The 24,913-nt window shown below is 31.9% G+C and overlaps 1 protein-coding gene across 1 annotated transcript in view; it reads left to right on the forward strand.

Moving 5' to 3' along the window:
• The window catches only part of LOC129741191 (uncharacterized), a 302,643-nt gene that overhangs the window by 195,529 nt on the left and 82,201 nt on the right, over positions 1-24,913 (forward strand). Inside the window, exon 4 of the mRNA XM_055732900.1 lies at positions 13,076-13,121. The gene's annotated coding sequence lies outside the window, so the exon portion shown is untranslated. The remainder of the gene's footprint in view (positions 1-13,075; positions 13,122-24,913) is intronic.

Below are 24,913 nucleotides of genomic sequence, written 5' to 3' on the forward strand. Positions count from 1 at the left end.
TTTTCTAATTTCGTTACGACGATTGCTCCGGTGCTGAATTAGCCTCATAAGAGGATTAATTTCTGGCCCGACAAACAACTACGTAGTTCCTGAGCTCTGAAAAAAACTTTATAAAATAAATAAATGAAAGCACGTACACCTTCGAAAATCACGAAATGAAAGTGCAATCTCGCAACATGATCTCTTTGATGGGAAACGTTTGATGAATTTTCCATAAACTTTTATCATTTTCCGAATACATGCAAGCGCGCTTTTCAACCAGTTGAATGGAAAGTGGTTGACAATTTCAAACGGAGAATCCTATAGCTTTCTGCTCCGCATGCTTTTAGAACGAGGCGCGTCGTGTTAATGTGAAATGTGAAAGGGTCGTATAATTTGTGAAATGTTCTTATACCAGGCGCGGGGCGTGTTTATAGCCACACATATTTCAACCGAATCATGGTCGGCAAATAAATCATTTCGTCGGGGTACGAATTGGCCCTTGTTTTTACTTCTACTTGAGAGTTACTCGAGAAAGGAACCGGAAAACAACTTTTCAGAAAGTCGTAAACGCTCAAATTTTATCATTACCTTTTTTTTTCAAGATTAAACAAACCTCAACCTTCCAGTCCAAAAAAATTCTACTAACTTTCGGTTGATCAATGATGAATTGTGGAAAATTAGTTTCCCGAATCGTATGGGCATCAATTATGTATAAGTACTAGGTGTTTCCGATTGCCATTTTAACCTTCACTCTTTCAGACCCTCATCTGTCACTCGATTGAACGCATAAAACGCTTCATCTCGATGTTTGATGAGTGTAATATTCGACCTGTCACCTCTCAACAAGAGCAAGAGCGCGGATGTTGATGATGAATAATAATTACACAACAATTTAACGACACTGTTTTTGCTATGTTCCGATTTCTACCAGCCAGCCACAACAACTTTATTACCTGTGTAATGTGTGTGTTGGACAAGTGTAAGCTTCCTCTTCCAGCCACCCGGCCCATTTGAGCTTCATAGCTAGTTTTGTGGCCTTCCTTTTCGACCAAACGGATTATGGTTAACCCGAATGGGTTATCTACCAGTATTTGGAACTGCCTCAACAGGTGGGAGTAGAAATATTCGAAATGAAGATTCAATCAAAATAAAAGGCAAATTAAACCAGCAGGTTTTTACATGGCGACCGTTGAAATATTATTTGTACAAGTTTCACCTTCTTTTTATCAGTTTCTAAAAGACATGTGCGTGTGAATTTTGTTCAAAACTTGTATAAAAATGACAAAATTGACAAAAATGACAAAAATGACAAAAATGACAAAAATGGCAATAATGACAAAAATTACAAAAATGACAAAAATGACAAAAATGGCAATAATGACAAAAATTACAAAAATTACAAAAATAACAAAAATTACCAAAATTACAAAAAATACAAAAATGACAAAAATGACAAAAATTACAAAAATTACAAAAATTACAAAAATTACAAAAATTACAAAAATTACAAAAATTACAAAAATTACAAAAATTACAAAAATTACAAAAATTACGAAAATTACAAAAATTACAAAAATTACAAAATTATAAAAATGACTAAAATGACAAAAATGTCATTTTTGTCATTTTTTGTCATTTTTGTCACTTTTGTCATTTTTGTAATTTTTGTCATTTTTGTCATTTCTGTCATTTTTGTCACTTTTGTCACTTTTGTCACTTTTGTCACTTTTGTCACTTTTGTCACTTTTGTCACTTTTGTCATTTTTGTCATTTTTGTCATTTTTGTCATTTTTGTCATTTTTATCATTTTTGTCATTTTTGTCATTTTTGTCATTTTTGTCATTTTTGTCATTTTTGTCATTTTTGTCATTTTTGTCATTTTTGTCATTTTTGTCATTTTTGTCATTTTTGTCATTTTTGTCATTTTTGTCATTTTTGTCATTTTTGTCATTTTTGTCATTTTTGTCATTTTTGTCATTTTTGTCATTTTTGTCATTTTTGTCATTTTTGTCATTTTTGTCATTTTTGTCATTTTTGTCATTTTTGTCATTTTTGTTATTTTTGTCATTTTTGTCATTTTTGTCATTTTTGTCATTTTTGTCATTTTTGTCATTGTTGTCATATTTTGTCATTTTTTGTCATTTGCGTGATTTTGTTATATTTATAATTTCTGTCATTTTTATCATTTCTGTCATTTTACACCTTCTTGTCATTTTTATTATTTTTTGTTAATTTTTCAACTTTTATCGTTTTTGCCATTTTTGTTTTTTTCGGCATTTCTGTCATTTTTGTCATTTTTATCATTTTTGTCATTTTTCTTCTCAGAGTTTTTAAACCAAGTAGGTTTATTCATCCTGATTGTCATTTTTGTCATTTTTGTCATTTTTGTCATTTCTGTCAATTTTGTCATCTTTGTCATTCTCGTCACTTTTGTCATTTTTGTCATTTCTATCACTTTTATATTTTTGTCATTTTTGTTGTTTTTTGTCTTTATTGTCGCTTTTGACGTTTTTGTCATGTTTGTCATTTTTGTCTTATTTGTCATTTTTGTAATTTTTGTGATTTTTGTTATTTTTGCCATTTTTTGTGATTTTTATCATTTTTTGTTGTTTTTGTAATTTTTACGATCTTTGTCATTTTTATCGTTTTAATCGTTTTTGTCATTTTTGTCATCTTTTTAATTTTTTAATTTTAGTATTTTCTGGTCATTTTTGTCAGTTCATATAACTCAAATAACGGTAATAAAAAAAAAATTAAAAATAATTGAAAAGATATTTGAAATGACAAACGTTTGACATTCCATTATTTTTTAAATATGTGTTACAAGCCTTTTTTATTAATTTTTTTTTTTTATTTTGGACAATGTTGTCTTTTTTTTAAGTTTGGAATAATTTATCGAGTTATTGCAACTTCCCATTCAGTTGTCAGTCATAAACCTCTAGCAGCTTTCAAAAACCGATAATAATCGATTGTCACGAAAATGGGAACACATGCATTTGCAATGAAGCTCCTCTGTTTTTTTTTCTCCTCTGCAAGTTCGAATTCAATTAAAAAAACAGCTGAAATCCCTCAACTGATGATGGATCGTTTGGAAATTTAATTATTGAAAATCACATGTCGCTCGAAAAAGAAAGTAGGTCAACAGAATGTTTTTTTCTCCGGAAAAAATGTAACTGATCAAAATATTGATTGGTTTTCCTGGGAACGATATATCTGAGCGAGATTTTTTATTTCAAACATCTATTATTCATAGAAGCAATGCAAATTGAAGAGAGAAAGAAAAACTTTAAGCCTGAACTTCTGACTTCGAAACTGCAATCGAGACCGAACGAAAACCCATCGAGCAGCGATCGAGGGTATTTACTTTACAGCTTTGCCTTGCTTTCTTTACTCTATCGAAGAGTAAATCAACATTCATCCCTTCGAGGTTGTTTGAGATCCAAAGGGTAGAGGAAAAGAGTCCTTCAGTCCCAGATTTACTAGTTCTGCATGTGTATACAGAGATGGAAGGAGAAAACGAAAGCTGGACCATGGTCCATAAGTTTTCCACCCCAAGCTTTTCCATAGTTGGGTGCAGTTTTGACTTCGCATGTACTTTTCCAACAGTCATTCGCCAATCACACAAACACACTCACACACAAACTTGAACATAAAAAGTTAGTTGGATCATTGATAAACGGATATTGATTGTACAAAAAGTGAACATTTCAGTTACAAAGTGTAATGTGAAACTGTTGAAGATGTTTACTAAAATTCTTATGTTTCAAATTTTCCACCCTCAATTTGTAAATTTTGAAAAATTTCAAATTATGTTTTCAATTTTGGTTCGATAGTCGAAAATCAAAAATAAAAATTATGGAAGCTTCGAAAATTGAAAGCCTATTTTTGAGAGTGGAAAACCGAACGACCTTAACGAATACTTAGTTTGAAGTCGATAACACAAGGCAAAAAATTTAAATTTTTCCGAGATGCAAAGAACTTTAAGAGCTTATTATGACTAATTTGAAGCGCTGATCTAAATATGCAATAAGTTTCATTCTAACAGCTTTTTTCTTACTGGGATTTCCATAATTTCGGATGATTCATCTCTCTAACAGCTTTTGTTTTCGAGATAACTTTGGAAAATAGCTAAAATTAAGTTAATTAATTTGTGTACTTTTATGGAAAAATTGTAGAACGGAACCAGGATTAGGAAATTAAAAGTTCCATTTTAAAGATCAATTTTTCTGAAGATCGTAAGTAAATATTTGAGATTTTTTGACTGATGAATTTAGGCGTTTCGGCTTCTCAAAATAAGAAACAGCACATTTTCTCAGTGTCCTACACCTACTGTAAGTCGAAGTAAAAATTTGTAAAACAAGCATGATTTTAATGAAATAAATTTTTAGATATCTCTGATTATGGTTAAGATCATAGCTGAAACGTAAGACACTGAGAAAATGTGCTGTTTCTAATTTTGTTTAAGTATATGACTGAGAAGCCGAAACGTCCTATATTTAGACCTTGAGTAATTTTGACTTAAGAGGAAAAAGTTCTAGAAGTGTTCTTATTGTTATGTTTTCCTAATTCTGCAAACTACGGTATATTTTTTCGAAATTTTTTAGAACTTTCGAACCAAGTTGAGTCTTAGATGTTTCTTTAAACAAAAGTCAAATCGTTTTACAGATCTTACATAAGTTAAAATCTTCAAATTTATGACGAAAAAATCTTCCAAAAGCAGTAACTGGCTATCAGTTTCAGATAATCAATAGTCGAAAATCGACTTTCGGCTTATATCTATCGACTTTCCACTATCGACAATCAACTACTGACTTCCAATTATCGATCAATGTCTATAGTCTTTGAACAATCGACTAGCGACTATCGACTTCTAACTCATGCTTCATTTTAATGTCTATGCATTAAAATGCTGTTCCCTAGTTTAATCGGTAGTCGAAAGTCGAAAGTCAGTAAGCATGCAAGTAGAAGTCGATAAACGAAGCCGATACACGTTAGTCGATAATTGATAGTCGAAAGTGAGTAGTTAACAGTAGATAGCCGATGTGCAAAAGTCAATCGACATACGTCCACAGTAGATAGTTGACAGTCGATTGTTTATGTTTTATAGTCTATAGTCAGAAGTCAATAGACACCAAACGATAGCTGATTGGAGGTTGTCGATCATTGATAGTCGATTGTCGATATTTGATTGTTGAAAATTATTGGATAGTACTCAAAAGTCTATAAGCATTAGTAGAAAGTCGATAGTCGATTGTCAAAAGTCAATAATCAATAGACGAAAAACAAAATTGAATTTTTAATGTCGATAGTCGAGAGACAATAGCCAACAATTGATAATCGAAAGCTGATAAAAATTAGTCGAATCAGTTGTGGATAGTTATTAGTCGAAAGTTGGTAATCGATATACAAAAGTCGAAAGTCGAGGTCGATTGTTTATAGTCTATAGTCGATGACTAATTACCGATAGTAGATATTGGAAATTTTATGGTCGAAAGTAGATAGTTGATACTCGATAGCTTATAAACATTAGTCGAAAATGTGTCATAGTTAGATAGTCAAAAGTCAATAGACGAAAGAAAAAACTGTTGATTTCTAATGTCCAAAGTGGGTAGTTGATACTTGATAGTCTATAAATATTAGTCCAAATAGAATACAAAGTCAAAAGTCAATATAGTCATTAGACGAAAGTCAAAAGTTGATTATTGATTGTCAAAAGTCGATAGACTTTGTATGTCAGTTGAAAGTCGATAGTTGATTGCCGATAGTGACAGTCGACAGACGATAGTCGAAAGTCGATAGTTGACATATTCTAATAGTCAGGAGTCGATAGATTGAGGTTAGATTTCAATATTGATTTTTTTTTTCGCAATCAATCATAATCTGCCTTGTTAAGGTTGGTATTTGTGAAAATACTTTTAACCATCCATCTTTAAAAAAAATTAGGAAAATTTAAACTATTTACTTCCCAGCCAACATGAAATCGTAAAAGAAATCATCGCCAAAGTCGTATATGGATGCAGTTCGAATCAAAATCGTAAATACGTACACCCAACATTTGACCATGTCGTATATTCATCTTATAAGATGTTAAAACCACATGAAATACGACTTACTTACGATATGTTAGATAAAGTCGTATTTAGTACGACCGATGTCAAATGACGTCCCATATCAATCGAAATCATAATTGACTACAGACAGATTCGTAAAGAATCACTCATAAACATCGTTCATTATCACTTTTGTGTATGGAAAACCATCATCGCATAAAGGGATGATTCAATTCAATTCAGTATCGGATTAATAAAAATGATTAATGAGTAAGTTGAATTATTCGTGTAACCGTCATCGCAACGCGGCGCCTTTTTTAGCTCCGTTTCGAAATTTTTTTTCAAGTGGTGAGCATGCCAGGAAAAAGCTAGTTTCGGTCTTCAAATATGTCCCTGGCAAATGAATCGAAAGCGTTATGAGCACAGCAGTATGCATTCTCCAGAACGGATGGAAATCGGGTGGTGGATTCATCCCAGAATGCCGATCGGTATCCGGAACGAACGGAGACGAGGGCGAGAATGGTGCGAAAAGTCATTTTCTCATCGACCAAACTATATACTACTACAAGCAATTATATCTGCGCGAGAAAATCTTTGAAAATTAACAGGGTTTTCATTCCAGATTTCATGAAGCGAAATTGGATGCGGAAAACTGGGCCAATCATTGGACAGCTGTTCCTTCAGACCAATTTCCATCGAAGCATATCTGTCGCAAGCTAAATCCGAGAGAAGATGCCTAATAGTATAAAACACATTTAGCTATCTGCATCAATCCGTTTCGTCCGATTGGTGACGAAAGAAGAAAAGTGAAAAAGTGCTTTCACTAGAAAAAAGTGAAAAAGTGATGTGTCTTTCAATAAAGAAAACATTATATTAAATATGTGTAGGTATTGTTATTTTATGTGTACATTTAACGTCCATCAAGTAATTTTAACTCTTGTTCCTACAATCGTATTTCAATCACAATAATAAACATAAAACGATACATGAGGAATAAAATTTATTTTCATCGTACAAGAATTCAACTGATATCGTAAAAAATGCGACTTAAACCGGCAATAGATTACCAATTCGTATAGGAGTTCATAACACCTTGCTTAAAGTATCACTTTCAGGGTGACAAAAAAGTCCGGTCACACAGAAAAATCTCAATATTTCAAAGAATAAGAAGAAAATCTGAATCTGGTTTTCATAGCTTTATTCAGTAACTCATCAAGATACTTTACAGACGATATCTCGGAATTACATCTCCTCTCTCTGATCGAACCAGCTTCAGACGTCTCGGAAAGTCGTCGCAAGCGGCGCGCACGTGCTCCATCGGCATCTCGTCCCAGATTTTCCTGATAACTCGCTTGAATTGCTCCAAATTAGTAAATTTATAGTCGTACAGCTTCGACATTATGTATCCCCACACGAAATAATCCAGTGGATTCAGATCCGGAGACGACGGAGGCCATTCATTCTTTGGAAAGAAATCGGTCAAGTTTTCCTCACACCACGCCTGAACAATCTTTGCGGTGTGGAATGGGGCGCCATCTTGCTGGAAGTAGTAGTAATCGTCTTCAAACAATAGTTCAGCTTGAGGCAGAAAATTTTTCTTCAAAACCGTGTCCAAGTAGTACGCTGCGTTGATTTTGACCCCTTTATCGATAAAAATAAGAGGCAGTTTACCTCTCTTGCAAATGGCTCCCCGAACCATCCCTGACGTCTTATTTTGGAACCGGGAAACGTTCAGCCTGTCCGCAGGAGCTTGCTGGAGGCTCACACTTCAAACTCGATCATTTTGACGATTGACTGTTTGCTCCAAAACGAACAGCTTCTCGTCCGAAGAAATGATCTTGTCATCTGCGCGCCAACCGAGCAACTCCCGCGACCGTTGGTACCTCTTGTCTTTTGTAGCTATGATAACCTCATGAACCACCTGTTTTTTGTACGGTGTAAGTTTTAAATCCTTGCGCAGAAGCAGGCGGATTGATTCTCGGTTCATTTTAAGGTTCCTGGCCAGATTCCGTGCAGATTGGGCGGGATTCCGACTAATCCGGTCTCGTATAATCTTTGTCAGCCTTGGAGTTCTCACAGACCTTGGTCGTCCAGATCGTGCCTTGTCCTCGGTGCCTCCGGTCTCTAGGTACCAATTTATGGTCCGGTACACGAATTTCCGGTTGATTCGAAGCGGTTTCAGATGTTTGAATATGTGTCCGGGTTTGAACCCTCTCACATATTCAGCAATAACAGCTGCTCTTAACTCTGCCATAGCTCACAACTCAATGTAAACAAACGGCACAGAAACGAAACTCTGCCACTTTGGGCAGCGAAGTTAGCCCTTTCATTTGACATATAGATGGCATCAGAGAGATGCAACCTGTAGGCTACAGGCGACCCCAAAAAAGTGTGAATGGACTTTTTTGTCACCCTGTAAACATTCATTCGAGCTCAAATTTGCTTCATATCGTACAAGTGTACAACACACCTCCTATAAAGTGTGACTTAAGTTGTCAATCGATGTTCAAATCTCTGAGCATCGCATAAGACTGCAACACACCTCGCATGAAGGGTTACTTAAATTGCCAATCGATCGTCGGATTGATTCAAATCGTAAAAGGGCTCTAAACACATCGTATAAAGTGGGATTCTAAATATCAAAGCGTCCGGAATCGTAAATCGACTCGTTTAAAGTAACGTACAACAAATCATTAATGCAACATAAAGTACCAAAGCTCATCAAACATCGTAATACGATCTTATATGGTGCTGTCGAAGTCGCAAACCGTAAAATGATCGAAATATGTACGTATATCGCGTTCACTTTTGGTAGGTATAAGCTTTTTTCTAACGTGTTATACGATGATTATTGTCAACATAGATGTACGTACACTGCCGGCTAAAAGTTTGGGATCACCTGATAAAAAACATGCAAATTTTGATCGTTCATATCTCAGCCGTCTTAGGACATATTGCAAATCTTCTGAACTCATTTGAAAGATAATGAGCAATAGCTATTTCGGAGTTATTTTGCCCAGAAATAATGTTTTAGTTTTGCACCTAAAACTTAACCTAAAAACTTTTGGACGATAACTTAAGTGTCTATTTTATCAATTAAAAGTACATTCTTAAATTTTTGCACAAAAATTTTTGATTGTGTTTTGAGAAGTATAGAATAAGGATTCTAATGCAACTCAAATTTTGAATTTTGGTCCACCCTATCGCGGGATGATCGTCTTCGAATATTGAGTGCGTTTTTTTGAAAATGCTCTAACTTTAGGTTAAGTTTTAGGTGCAAAACTAAAACATTATTTATGGGCAAAATACCTCCGAAATAGCTATTGCTCATTATCTTTCAAATGAGATCAGAAGATTTGCAATATGTCCTAAGACGGCTGAGATATGAACGATGAAAATTTGCATGTTTTTTAGCGGGTGATCCCAAACTTTTGGCCGGCAGTGTATATCTTTTGATATACCTATCAAAATGTTGGCTGGGTTAATTTAATTTATAAATGGTTTTATTAAAGCATTTTAATTATAAAATTTTTGTGTGTCGTTGAACTATTTACTGAAGAATATTTGAAATTTTTGTACATTTTTTTATAAATGAAGAGTTAATCACCGTAAATTTATTTTATGAATTATTTTTTCGACTGTATCGTTGAAATGTTATATTCCATGAGAAATAATATTCAAGAGTTGAAAGAATTTAGAAGGATAGAAGATTAGAATAAGATGAAAAGTGTTGAAAATGATTAAGTTTTTTTTAATGCTTCGTTGAAGATTTGCTCTCTGGAACCACGAAAACATCAATGAAAATTGTGCTTTTATCTTCATTTATAAGTTTTAAAAGTTAAAATTTCACAGCATTGTTAACCATTATTTGAAAAGCAAAATTGAGCTCATTACCGATCTCAGAGATTTTTTTTCAACCACTATCTGGAGCCACCATTTCATATACGTTATAAAGCATTATTAGGCATTAAGAAGTTCATACCCGCAGAGTTATGCACTAGACAACCGTTTCTTGCTTTCAAAAATTTGGAGCTCTTAACCAATTTTTGGGTTTATGTTTTTTTAATTACTCTCTGGAGCCACAATTTTATATACACAAGTGTTTCATTAGAATATGCCCGAGTTCAGAAACATAGTCGATGCAGCATTATGCTTAAGACATCTATTTCAAGACAATTTTAGCTCATAGCCGACTTTTAGGTTTTTTTATTTTACTACTCTCTGGAGCCACAATATATTTGAAATTATTTTTAGCCAACTACTCTTTAGCTAGAATAGAATGATGGAATAAATGACATCTTAATTCACCAAAAATTTCTACAAAAAGCTGAGGAAGGATCTTCGAAAAGTTTAACATATCATTTAACCAACTTCCGTATTTATAGGGTTCTCTATTTAATTGATTTTTATGTCAGAGTTTTTGGAGTTTTATGAAATGATTATTTTAAAAAATTCTAAAAATGTTACGAAAAAAAATAGTATGTTTGTTTTTTTCTTTCTACTTTCATAGCATGAATATTTTATTTATTTACATAGTATTCCGTCTTACGACATAACTTGACGAACATAATTCCTAAAATTCACTCGGTTCATAGCAACCGTTCTCCAATTTCTCGGGCACCCCACGTTCGCCAGATCACGCTCCACTTGGTCTAACCACCTCGCTCGTTGCGCCCCCGCTCGTCTTGTTCCTACCGGATTCGTAGCGAACACCTGTTTTGCAGGACAGTCGTCCGGCATTCTCGCAACATGTCCAGCCCAGCGTATCCGGCCAGCCTTCATCACCTTCTGGATACTGGGTTCGCCGTAGAGTCGCGCGAGCTCGTGGTTCATCCTTCGCCTCCACACTCCGTTCTCCTGTACGCCGCCAAAGATGGTTCTTAACACTCGTCGCTCGAATACTCCGAGTGTACGCAGGTCCTCACATAGCATGAATATTTAAATTTTATTTCATTTTCGAAATGAAACCCGATAAACCGTAGTCGATATTCGATAATCGATAGCTGATAGTTCATACCTTTTAGACGAGAGTCTTTAGTCGATAGCTGATTGTTGATATATTGTTAAATAGTTGATGATTGAAAGTCGATAGCCAATAGTTGGTTATTGAAAGTCGATTGTAGATAGCAAGTTGACAGTTGATATTCGATAGTCGAATATCGATATGTTTTTGTCGATATTTCATAACTAAAAGTCGAAATTCGTTAAACATTAATCGAAAGTTGATAGTCAAGAGCCATAAGTCGAAAGTCGATTATAGTTAATTGACGAAAGTCGATGTATATTGAACCGATAGTTGAAAGTCGACAGTTGATATTCGATAATCAAAGTCAAAAGTTGATTGTCGATAGTCGAATGTCTTCAGTTAATAGTTGTTAATAAAAAAAGGTTGATAGCTGTTCGTTGATGACAATCAGTCTATATTCTAAAGTAAGCTTGCCAGATTGCCCGGTTTTATCCGGGTTTGCCCGGATATTTGATGCAAAATTTCGAGAAAGTCCGGTCCGGCCCGGTTGCCCGGATATTGTGAAAAAAGTCCGGATATTGCCCGGATATTTTTACAATTTTCACAAAGAAACCAAAAAAAAATTAAAGTTTTTGAGTAAGTTTCAGCAAAATCGATTAACGGTATGGAAATTTTCAACGGTTGTTTCAAATAATTTCGCTGATTTACTTTTATAAACCTTTAAATATTTAAGTGTTCCAAAAAGCTTTTGAAAATCTGCAATTACATCAATAATATATTAATATCATATTTTTTGCATTTTTTCTTTGCTTTTATGTTTAATAACACCTAAATTTTGCCCGGTTTTTGCCCGGTTTTTGGATTTGAAAAATTGAAATCCATGCCCGGATTTTGCTAGGTTTTTTTGAAAAAATGCCCGGAATTGCTAGGCCCGGATGGGAGTGAAAAAAATTCTGGCAACCTTATTCTAAAGTACTCATACTCAGTTGTTGACATTCGAAAGTTGAATGTCAATCGTCGATATTCGACCTTCGATTGACATTAGTCCATAGTTGATACACGATAGTCAATACTCGGTTATAGGAAGTCAATAGTTGATAATCGATAATCGGTAATTGGTTTTCGATAGTCGATAATTGATAGTCGATAATGGATAGTCGATAATCGTTAGTCGATAATCGATAGCTAGTTAGCTTAGTTGATTGTCAAAATTTGAATCCAAAAGTTTTACGAAATGAAAGCTGATTTAAAAATTCTCAAAATGACTTCAATCTAAATCCAACGTCTGCTTATCAATCCCTGGACGTCAATCTTTGCCACTAGCTTGGCAAATGGAATAACTTTTCATCGATAACTTTTTGTTCAACCTAGCGCAAGTCGTAGAAATGAAGGATGATTGCCAGGGGTGGCAGAAACCGAAAAGTGTAAAAGCTTCTTATTAAGAATCCCCGAAGCTTCTTAGCTACCGGCAAGAAAAAACCACGTAGTTTTCCTTCGGTGTTTTCTCTCTCTTAACAAGAACCATCAGGAGAAAAAAAGGCAAAGTTAAATCAAGCGCAAATCACCAGGGAACTATTTATTTGTTTGCTGTTGGAGAACTCGTGGGAAGCTGCTGAGTCAATTTAGTTCCAGTACAAATTTGTACGACGACTTGGGAAAAAAGTGTGTAATAGACCGGCAAAACTTAGAAAACGAAGAAAAAAATCCGTCGATGCTTCGTGAGTTAATATTCTAGAGACAGGAAAGTTTTTACTACACATTGGGGATTAGTTCGTCAATGTTGTTTGTGTTCCTGTTCGTGACAAATTTCTTTGGAAGAAATTTTTCTCGAAACCCTTCAAATTTAACCTCAAGATGAAATTCCATCCTTTCTTTTCTACAAATTATAAGAAAGGCCCCCAAAATCAAAACTCAATATATCACCCAAAAAAGCTATTTAGATGGCAGCCTCGCGATTAGAACAACGAAACGAACCAACCATGACCGGCGATACATAGAGAGATTTTATTTCACCAACAAATTTATTGGCGAACTCGAATTGAACTGTTTTCCTTTCCATTCCGTTTCTATTTTTCAGATTTTGACAAGGGACCCCCACGATACGTACCGGAGATTCCGATAAGGTAAGTCGAACTTTTAAGCAGCCGGGAGCATGTCGGGAGAAAATTTGGCGCAACTGGAATGCCAAAAAAAAAATACAAATGAAGTTGATAAATTGCCCGGGCCGGATTGGTTCGGGACGTTTAGCAGTAATTCACCTTTTCGGGAAAGCAGCTAAAGAGGCTTTAATTCGATTAAGTTAGCTCGAACAATTTCAACATTTTCTACTTGCAATAATAAGACTTGAACCACATGATTTCAACCTAAACTGAATAATTTTACTTGTCTTTTCTTTCATTTATAGTTTCACTTTTGAAAATTTTATTATTTTTTAATATTTTTTATCTAAGGTCTTCTTCAAAATCTTTGCATTTGCTCAGAATATATTTTTTCCAAGAAATTGAAGGCTTTCTCCAAAAACTCTAAAAACCCAAACCAAATATGCTAAATCTACCAGATTCTGGAAAAAAATAAAAGATTTTAACCATCTGTGAAAGTAAGTTCCCTATTTTTTTACTTACTCTTTATTATACAAGTTGTGCTAACCATTTTAAAAAATTCAGGACATTTTTTCTAAAGTAACTATTTAATTCGAAAAGCTTTTAATGAAAAATAAAGCTCAAAAATTAATAATTCAATTGTACTCACTGAACAATAATTTTTTAATGTTTTTTAAAGCTTTGTTTTAGAAACATTACTTAAGAATCCCGTCACCAAAACCCGAAAAGCGAATCTACACATCAGAGGGGGGCGAAAAAACTGCAACACTTTCTTTTGTGAACCTTGCGAATGGATTTTTACTTTGCTTCGGACACCCTAAAAAAATTCTGTTCTTATCAATATTATTTCAGAATGAATTCAATAATGTATTCAGAATTTTGTGCTCAAGGATCTGAATTGAGAAATGTCAAATGTTGACTAGAACTTAGAATTTATGAGACATTTATTCAAGTTGTAAGTTTTGAATTTTGGCACTAAAAATCAGACTGATTGGTTTTTGCTTATATAATTTCCTTTGAGTTAATCACGTCGAACAGCTTTTCAGATTTTGAATCTCCTTGAGTGCAAAATACAAAAGTCGTAATAATCATTTTCGTATCATTTTTGATAGAATTGAAACTATAACTTTTCAAAACCTTCGAAACTTTGACACGTATTACATACTTGAAAGACGATTTTGAGTGAAAAGTTAAACATAAGCATAATTATAAGAACTCTATAATCGGAATAAAATTTGGAATAATGATCCAATTTTAAGCAAATCTAGATTTATATATTACTGAAAAAAAACTATTTCATTAAAATTTAACAAAAGGCGACAGAATCTAAAAGAACTGTACAGAATTTACCAAAATTATACAAAATTTTTAAAGCATTTGCCAAATATTTCAGAATTTAACCAAATTTTATAAATTTAACCTCAATTTTGCAAGTTTTTTTTTATCAATTTTACACAATTTCACACAGTTTTACACAATTTTACTCAGCTTAACACAGTTTAACAAAGTTTTACACAGTTTGACAAAATTTTGCACAATTTTATACAATTTTACACCGTACACATTTTTAAACAATTTTACACAATTAAACACAGCTTTACACAATTTAACACGATTTTTCACAATTTTTCAAAATTTTGTACAAATTTTCACAATTCTACTCAATTTTACAGAACTTATAAAATTTTATAAAATATACCATCGTTCAAAAAAAATTATAGAAGTTTTCAAAACGGAAAAAAAATTGCAATATTTTAGACAATTATACCGAATTTTTTAGCATTTTACAGAATACAGAAAATGAAAAAAATTTGCAGAAATATACAAAATTTTGCAATATTTTAAAGAATTTTTCACAATTTTACAGAATTTTACAGAATTTGAAATATTTTCACAGAACTTTAAAAAAATTTAAAGAATTTGACAAAATTTTACAGAACTTCTACAGAATTTTACAAAAATTCACATAATTAAACAGAATTTCGAAAATTTTACAGAATCAACAGCATTTTAAAAAAATTAACATAATTAAACAGAATTTCAAAAAATTTTCGGAATTTACAGCATTTTACAGAATTTTACAGAAATAAACATTTTTTTCAATTTTTCTACAGAATTTACCAGGACTTTAAGTAATTTTACAGAAATTTACAGAATTTTACAGATGTTTATATAATTTCACAGAATTTCACAGATTTTACAAAATTTAACAGAATCTTACAGAATTTAACAAAAGTTTACAAGCCTTTACAAAATTTAAGAGAATTTTTCAGAATTTCATAGAGTGTTCAGAACTTTTCAGATTTTAACAGAATTCTTTTTTCAAAATTTAAAACAATGCAATGGTTCACATTTTTAGAGAATTTTCAAGAACCCTACGAAATTTTACACAATTTTACTAAATATTACAGAATATGAAAGAATTTTACAAAATTTTCCAAAATTTTTCAGAATTTTACCGAATTTTACAAATTTTACAGATTTTTACAGAATTTAACAGAATTTGACAGAATTTAACAAAATTTAAAAATTTTTTACAGAATTCCAGAGAATTTTACAGAATTTTAAAGAATTCTACAGAATTTTACAGAATTTTACAGAATTTTACAGAATTTTACAGAATTTTACAGAACTTCACGGAATTTTATAGAATTTTACAGAGTGTCTTTTAAAATTTTACAGAGTGTCTTTTTTTGTCTTACTTTTTTTATTTCATTTTATGTGATATTTTTGCCTTTTTTTTATTTATTTTTTTCTTATTTTTTTATTAAAGTTCTTTTATTTTATTAAATTTTGTTAAAGTTTTTTAATTTTTTTCGACTATCTCTGTTTTTTTTTTATTTTTCCTTCTGATTTTTAGTTGTTTTTTAAATAATCTCGATTTTCTTGAATTTTTTATTTTTTGATTTTCGAGTATATTGGATTTTTCTTTTTTTTTGCGAATTTTTGCTTCTGATTTTTGTGGTTTTTACAATAACCTCGATTTTCTTGAATTTTTATTCCTTTTTTTTTATTATTTTCGAGTATCTCGGGTTTTTTTAATGGTATATTTTTCTATATTTTTTTTTAATTTCTAAAATGATGATGATGATGATGGTCCCACCTCATTCCCCTATCTTAATTTTTTTAGGCCCAAGGAAAAAATCTTGATATGTTTTTTTGTAGAATATTTTTATTTTCTCGATTTTCTAGATTGTGCAGATTGTCTCGATTTTCGTGAATTTCGGTCTTATCTTAAATTTTTTAAATTTTCGGTTGTTTTTATTCTTCAATTTCTGATTTCATAATTTATTTTTTGGTTTTTCTTCACGTTGTATTTTAATTTTTTCGATGCAAACTTTGAATTTTTATTTAAAATTTTCTATTCTTAAGAAAATTTCAAAAATTGCATCAATTGTAAAAACATAGAAGAAAATCAAAAAATACCAAATAAGTTAAATTATTCATTTTTGTCTTAAGAATCATTTATTAACGGATTATGATTGATGCATCGATAAAAAAATTAATAAGATTTTTCTTTTTTTCCGTACATTATCTGTTGCAAAATTGCTACAAAATGGAAAGAAAGATTAAATCAATTCTTATATTTAAAAAAAATCAGATATAAAATTTTTCGAATATGGAAATTAAAAAAAAATCCCATTTTTATGTTATTGAGATATTTTTAGAATATTTTAATTTTTTCACTTCACATATTCATTTAAAAAATTTAAAAATTTTAAAGCCAAACTCTGAAGATTTTTATTTGATCGTACATAAATTTAAAAAAATCAAAATAATTTTATAATTTAGGGCCTTTAATTTACTTATTTTGATTAAAAAAATGTCAAAATATATTTTTTAAGACAGTCAAAACTTTTTGGCTGAAACTCAGCAATTAAAAAAATCCACAAAAAAAAAGTTTTATTCAATAACTAGCTGCCCCAGTGTGCTTTGCTACACCTTTGAAAATAAATGAAAAAATAACTTTTTTTTGAATAATTTAATATTTATTTCAATTTATAAATGATTTAAGATTAAATCTCAACATCATTCAAATGGAACCTCTCAACTTTAGTTTGAAATTGCAATACAAAGATAAATACAACGATTGCTTACAATCTGAAATTAAGTCTGTATTTGTGGAGAAAGATCTCAAGCAACCTTAGAAACATTTTTTGTAAATTTATAGCGCTATGTGCTATGTTCCACTTTGCTTGCTAATTTTTTTATATTTATGCCAAACAACTTGTATGAAGCCCTCCTTCCCCTTCCCATCTCACTACTGGAAGAACTGGTATTGAACAATCATATAAATATTTCCGGTGGCCAAGATCTAAACCACAGAGGCGAACCAGCCTGCGGCTGAAAACCTCTTAAATAAAGACAAAAAAAAAAAAAAAAAAAAAGATCTAAACCATGCTCAATTTGGTAATAATATAGTTATACTAAAGTAATAAAAAAAAATGTGTATGGGAGCCTTTTCTCCCTTCTTTCAATTCCCTCAAAAAAGTTTCGTTTCCAAATACCAAGTTTTCGGAATTTGTGATATTTTACCTTTTTTTTAATTATTTTTTTTTCTCGTTTTTTATTCAATTTCTTTTAATGTCTATTTTTTTGTGATTTTCTGTTTTCTTTAATCTCTCCTCCTGATTTTTCATCGTTTTAAAATTATCTAGACTTTCTTGAATTTCTTTTCTGTTTTTTTTTTCAATATCGAGTATCTCGGATTTTTTTAAATTTCCTTTTTTCTCTTTTTTTTTCTTTATTTTCTAATTTTTGTTAGACCAGAGAAAAAAAATCTTAAATTCAGCAATTATTGTAGAGTATGATATTATTTGAGTGTTTAGCTCTCAAGTTTGGCCAAAAATATTATATGAAAGCCACCCCCTCTCCTCCCCCTTCTCCGTTCCTCATATTCCCAGTGGAAGAAGGTTGGGGTGTCAAATTATCATAGATTTTTTTCCATTCGCTTGATTATCGAATGTCCTTCCCATACAAAATGGTAGTAAAGTTTTTGCGTTATGCAAATAAAATTGTAAGGGGGTCCCTTTCCTCCGTTCTTTCTCCCCACTGGATGAATTATGAAAAAAATATCGCGTACCCGAATATCCTTGCCTTCCAAATTTGAATTTCTCGTACCCAAATATCCTTCCCTACCAAATTTGAATCCATTTGCTTGATAATTTCTTGATAAATTGAACAAAAATTGTATGAAAATCCCCCTCCTCCTCGTTCTATCACTCCATTGAAAATTTTATTGCATGCAAACATCCTCAAATGCCAAATGAGGTTCGATTTGCTCTTTTATTTTTCGAGATAAGCAAAAATTATATTAAAGGTCCCTCTCCTCTTTCTATCTTCTCACGGGGTACGAGAATGGTACCAAAAAATCACAGAAACATTCCTAGTATCCAAATCCCCTATCATGCCAAATTTGGTTTCTTCATTTTGATCAGTTTTCTAGTTACGTAAAAAAAATGTATTAAAAGCCCTCTCTCTGCTTCTTATCACCACACTACTGGAAAGAGAGAGGAGTATCCAAATACTCTCGCATGCCAAATTTGGTTCCATTTGCTCGATTAGTTTCGAGTTGTGCAAAAACATATAAGACAACCCCCTTTCCTATCTCCCCATTGAAAAAATGAAGGAGGTACCATACTATGTTAGAAACATTCCTCGTACCCAAATACACTTTCATGCCAAATTTGGTACCAATTGCATGATCAGTTCTCGAGTTATGCAATCATATTGTCTTTGGTTTCGGAGACCCCCTCCCTTGATCCAGATATGGGAAGGGGTCTCAAACCATAATACAAAAAACCTTCCCCGGCCTTAAAAGCACCCACCTTCCAAGTTTCACGCAAATCGGTTCAGTAGTTTCCGAGTCTTTAAGGAACAGACAAACAGACAGACAGAAATTCATTTTGATTCATATAGATGTAGATTTTTGAATAAAATGGAGAAGCTGCAAATTAGTGTAATTTTCTCATTTCACGTTTTATGTTGATAAAGACAGTTGTTGTAGATTGTGAAATTCAATATTGTTGCGTAGGAAGGTAGAAATGACATGCATATTTTCTTGACGAATTCTAGCAATGAATATTTATAATGAAATACTCCTATAGGTTGGTTAAATAAATCCACTAATTATTCATATTCTGAAAAATTTGTAGGCATATAGTTTAAGGAGAAATTATTTCGAAAAAATAATGCAGTGATTTTTCTGTTTATTTCTCAATAAAAACGTAAGAATACTAGGATTGACACAACCTAAACGATGATTTATATCAATTTAATTAATACGTATCTCCCCAAATCTCCGGTTCCAAGCTCAGTACTGTGATCCAAAGTAAAATTTAAGGGAAAATCATACATAAGCCTTCTCTGCAATTCGAGGACCCCCGACGATCCACTCGGGACCGGCAATAAAGATAATTTTCGAATCACCACAGGACAGGGCAAAAAAAAAGGACCCACAACCCCCATCACGTGGTGGGCGGCAGATATCGACCCGACCCACTGACGACGACGGGGACGACCTTCATCAAACCGAATCCCGGATGACGACTTTGGTCGTAAAAGCTTATGAAAATGTCATTCATCGAAGTTGATTCGGCAATTGACCCGCCTCTCTTAGCGCGTCCTTCCTTCTTCGAGGCGAACTTTTGCTCCACTTCTAGAACCGCAACCGCAGTCAGTCAGTAAACACCCTTCGAAAAACAATGAACAAACGGCGACAGCAGCAGCAGCCAAACCTAACCTCAATCCTGGTGCTGCGGCTCAAAACTTTCGGTTGGGCAAAAGTTTGGTTACGTGCTTTGCAAATGACAAAGTTTCGCCGCTAACGATTGGGACGTTTTGTTTTTTTAATTCGCTTTATTTTATTTGGATTTTTTTCGCCGCGCTTCAAGCTGGTTTTTATATCACATTGTTGATAAAACTTTATTAAACTAAATTCATTTCTAAACGATTCCATAAGAATCGTTTTGAAAAGTGTAACAATTGTTTTGTCCCGGGGTGAAAATTTAAGAAAATTGTGTCCAGGTGCCAGGTGCCTGTGTTGCAGCTCACCCGAACATCCTGACAGAACTAAAATTAGAACAAATATTTGACGAAAATTTACAAACATGACATAATAATATTTTGTTATTAAAAAAATACAAAAATCTGACAAACATATTATAAAACTTTGAAAAAATTATGAAAAAGAGGTAAAAATATGGCAAAAAATTGACATTAATATGAGAAAAATACGACATATTTACGTGCTGGAATATGACAAAGTTCTGTCAAAAATCTGGCAAAATTATGAAGAATGGGCTAAAACTATGACAAAATTCTGACAAAAATAGGGGTAGTTGCCCTACTTTCAACCCTTTAAGCGATGGTTTATAAAAGCTCATGTTTTTCTCATACATGGACGGATATCCTGTGTTTGAGTCTACTGATTACCTCTCCGACATCTGACCAATGGGCCAAATCGTCAGACGATACAAGTTGAGCTGTAGCTCTGTTATTCAGTTGACTTCATCGAGTTGAATTCGCTGCTAGATTCTCCGGCAGAGGGTGCTCAATGTGCCTTCATTGAAAGTGCTCTGTTCGCCTCTAGTGAACAAATTAAAGTAAAAACGCGTTTTACAATTGATTAAAGTGAAAAATCAAAAATTTTATGATGCTGAAAATTTAGAAACAATGTGTAGATCATGTTGCAGTGCATACATTTCAGATCAAGATGATTTAAAGGTCATAAAAGCTTATTTGGTGGTGCTCAAAAATTATAATATTTTCGTCACTTGAGAACCTAGCTGGTTATTATTTAATATTTCTGTAAATATGAAAAGGATATTTCTTTTTTGGTGAAAAATTAATACTATAGGTAGTACGAAACAAGTCCTCATGAAAATTTGTTTAAGAAAATACGTACTTATGTAGAAAAATGGACTTCTCATTATGCCTCGGGTGCTCGTTATGCCCTCATCTCCCCTATATTGCTAATTCTCATATAGCATTATGTACTAACATTATTAAACTCAACCGTTAAACTAAATACACGACCATCCTAGTTAAGATTCAAATAAGAGTTTTAGAATAGTGCCAAAAATTGAAATAAAAATTTATAATGGTTTGATTTTTACAGCTTCTTCGATGCCAATCAACATAAATATATTTAATTATATTATGACATCATGGAATTCTACATTTAACATAAGATTCTGATTTTTTCTTCATTTTATAAACATTCCAGGAGCATCTTCTTCGGGATTCTTAAAAATCATTTACAATTTTGCAGCATAATCAACGTTATAAGGAATAACATTATATATTAGATAACATTATAATTCATATATTTTATTATATTATATTATAGTAGGTATTACATTATTATATTGTAGTGTAACGTATAACATTATATAGTCGAATATCATAACATTTATTGTATTGAATTAAATTATATTATTCTATTATTCATATTATCATTATTATAAATTCAAACAACTAGGGTAGGGGCATCAGGGTAACCTTGTTTTGCAAAAGGAGCGGGTAGCTGTATGTGCTTGTTACCCGTTTCGAATACTGGACGTTCCTCAATTTATGTCAAGGGAATTTGGCATGGTTGTGAAAAAGAGCGTATTTGATTACTTTTTGTAAAATAAGGATGCACTCTTTTTTCGGAAGCCTTGGGGGCGGGATTATAATTTACATGCCATCTTGGTTAGTCAACAATATGGTTATAGTTTCTCGAGACTTTTCCTTTTACAACCCTGGATACCGTGAGTGACTCTGCTTACGATTCCATTCCCTTAAAAGTCTCATTGAGGGGTTATAATTGTGTTGCGTGGCAGCCAAGATGGACGCGTGGGTTATTTTTTTGGCCATAACCGCGGCGCTGCCGCAAACCCAAGGTGGATACATACATACATGGACGGATATCCTGTGTTTTTTTAGAATTACCATTCATAGTTAATGGTCTTATCTGCAAGTTTTAATGAAAACTTACGTACTTGGTTTTGCCGATTTTGATAAATTTTCAAAGATATGGATGATTGAAATTTCCTGAATATACTTTGAACCTACTGTTCCCTTTTTTGGTACTGGACTTGAGCCCTTTATTGGACCTAGATCTAAAATTTTAATTAAAAAAAAATATCATGCCATGAACTAATATAAAGGATTTTAAAGGATTCTAATAAACCCCTTAATTTCTGTTATGAATGTCTCAATTTTTTTTCCTCATAAGCATATATCTCAGCAGCAATAGTAAGAAATTTTTTTGTAGCTTATCTACCTAAAGCTGACAAAAAATGTTAGAAATGCTCAATATAGGTTTTTTTTATTATGCCCTTATGAGAATATGCAGCTTAATGGATTGGTTAGTATTCAAAAAAATCATGTCAGGTCTTAAAATGGAACATCATGGCCGAATGTGTCCTATTTTTGGACCCTTTAGCTATTTTCCGGGTTTAACAATCATTTTATATTATTTTAGGAAAAATAAATAGTATAGTTCATATTCATCACAGCAATGGTGGTTTTCCTTTCAAAATAGGGTCGGCCTGTTTAATAATGTGGTTTATTCCGAATCACTCTGATTTCTCAAAATGTTTCCCACTGATTGAGCTGTCTTTTTTACCACGAAAGAGAAAGTTTTTTTTTTAAATCGTTGAAAATTTTATTAGAAATTTTTATGGCAAATAGCAGTGTGATGGGATAGAGGAAGAATAAGATTTCATTATTTGCAACGGATAAGGTTGCCAGATTGCGCGGTTTTATCCGGGTTTGCCCGGATATTTCATACAAAATTAGGGGACAGTGTGGCCCGGCCCAGTTGCCCGAATTTCATTGAAAAATGCCCGGATGTTGCCCAGTTTTATTCACTTTATTTAGCAAATAAAACAGAAAAAAACAAATAGTATTTAAAAAAAAACTGATAATTTATGCCTCCAAAACGAAATTTTTGAGCAAGTTTTATAAAAATTAATCATGAAAGGTTTTTTGTAAGCCTCTTATACGATTTACAATCTGTCGATGTACTTTGATGAAAAAACTTTATTTTCAATATTTTTTTTCTTGATATTAGTTGAATAATGTTTGGGTTTTGATAAAATTTGCCCTGATATTGCCCGGATTTTGGTCGTCAATTTTGAAATCTAATGTCCGGATTTTGCCAGGTTTTTATGAAAAATTGCCCGGATTTGTCCGGCCCGGGTAGGTACTGAAAAAATTCTGGCAACCTTAGCATAGGAGTGTCTTAAATCTATGCAAACTAAATGAGTTATTTACGATTTTCGGCATTTCAGAATTAAAGTAGGCTCTAGGTCCAAAGTAGGAACACTCATCCTATGTAAAAAAAACGACAAAAAAATTTAGAAATAGTGACAAAAAATCCAAAAAATTATGAAAAATATGTTACAAAAATATGACAAATGTGATTTTATAACAAATATCTTATAAATGTGATATAAGTGTGACAAAAATGTGACAAAATAATGACAGAAAAATTGACAGAACCATGACACAGATTGACAATAACAAAAATCTGATGGAACTACAGCAAACCTTTGTCAATTTTTTGTCATAATTTCGTCACATTTTTGTCACACTGTGTCATGTTTCTTTCACATTTTTAATATGTTTGTCATAGTATTGTCAGATTTCTGTAATTTTTTTTGTCTTTTAGAGATATTTATAGTTTTTTATAGTTATTTATAGTAATTATAGTTGTCAAATTTTTATCATAAGTGCCTTAATAAATAAACCTATGATTAAAAAAATTATAACATTTTCAAAATTTTCCGTAATGTTGTCAAATTTTTATCAAAATTTTTTTTTGAGTTTTTTTACCATTGTAAATTTTGCGTTTTTTAATATTTTTTTTTTTTTGTTTTAACATTTTTTTTTTCATTTTATTGTTGAATTTCTGCCATCTGCCATATTTTTATTTAATTTTTTTTTTATATTATTGTCAAGGCTTTGTCATTTTATTGTATATTGCATTTTTGTCAAAGTTTTTTTTGAGTTTTTTTTTTATAATTGTACTTTTTTGTCATTATTTTTACAATTTTTTTTTGTTTTTTTCTATCACATTTTTACAATTTTCCATAATGTTGTCAAATTTTTGTCAAAGTTTTTTTAAGTTGTTTTTATTATTGTAAATTTTTGACATTATTTTTTCAATTTTTTTGTTGTTATTTTATGAGATTTTTTTAATTTTATTTTTGAATTTCTGTTATCTGTAGTTTTTTTATTTAATTTTTTTTTATATTTTTGTCATGACTTTGTCATTTTATTGTCCAATTAATCAAATATTTTCTGTATTTTTCTCATTTTTTGTCTTAATTTTGCAACAAAAATCTGATAGAACCATAACAAAGCTTTGTCAACTTTTTATCATATTTTTTTTCATAGTTTTGTCACATTTTTGTCATATTTTCATCATATTTTCGTCATAACTTTGTCATATTTCTATCACATTTTCAATGTTTTTGTCATAGTATTTTTTTTAGATTTTTGTTATTTTATTGCCATTTTTTTTCTCGTTGGTAATTTTTTATCAGTTATTATATTTGAGGCCCTTGGAGCCAAAGGGGTATAAGTGACAAAATGAAAAAAATCGAGATAACCATCTAAAACGAATCCTTGACTGTCAATCATCATATGCTATTTAAATCATAATTTTATTCCACTATTTTGTTATGTTTAGATCTCGTTGAAAAAATCCTGCTAACTGAAATTTCCTTTTTGTTCGGAGCCAAAGGGGTATAAGTGCTGCACTTATACCCCTTTGCCTCCAAAGTCCATTAAACTGATGTACTTATACCCCTTTGCCACCAACC

Source organism: Uranotaenia lowii, chromosome 2 (assembly GCF_029784155.1).
Source record: "Uranotaenia lowii strain MFRU-FL chromosome 2, ASM2978415v1, whole genome shotgun sequence".
Taxonomy (NCBI): domain Eukaryota; kingdom Metazoa; phylum Arthropoda; class Insecta; order Diptera; family Culicidae; genus Uranotaenia; species Uranotaenia lowii.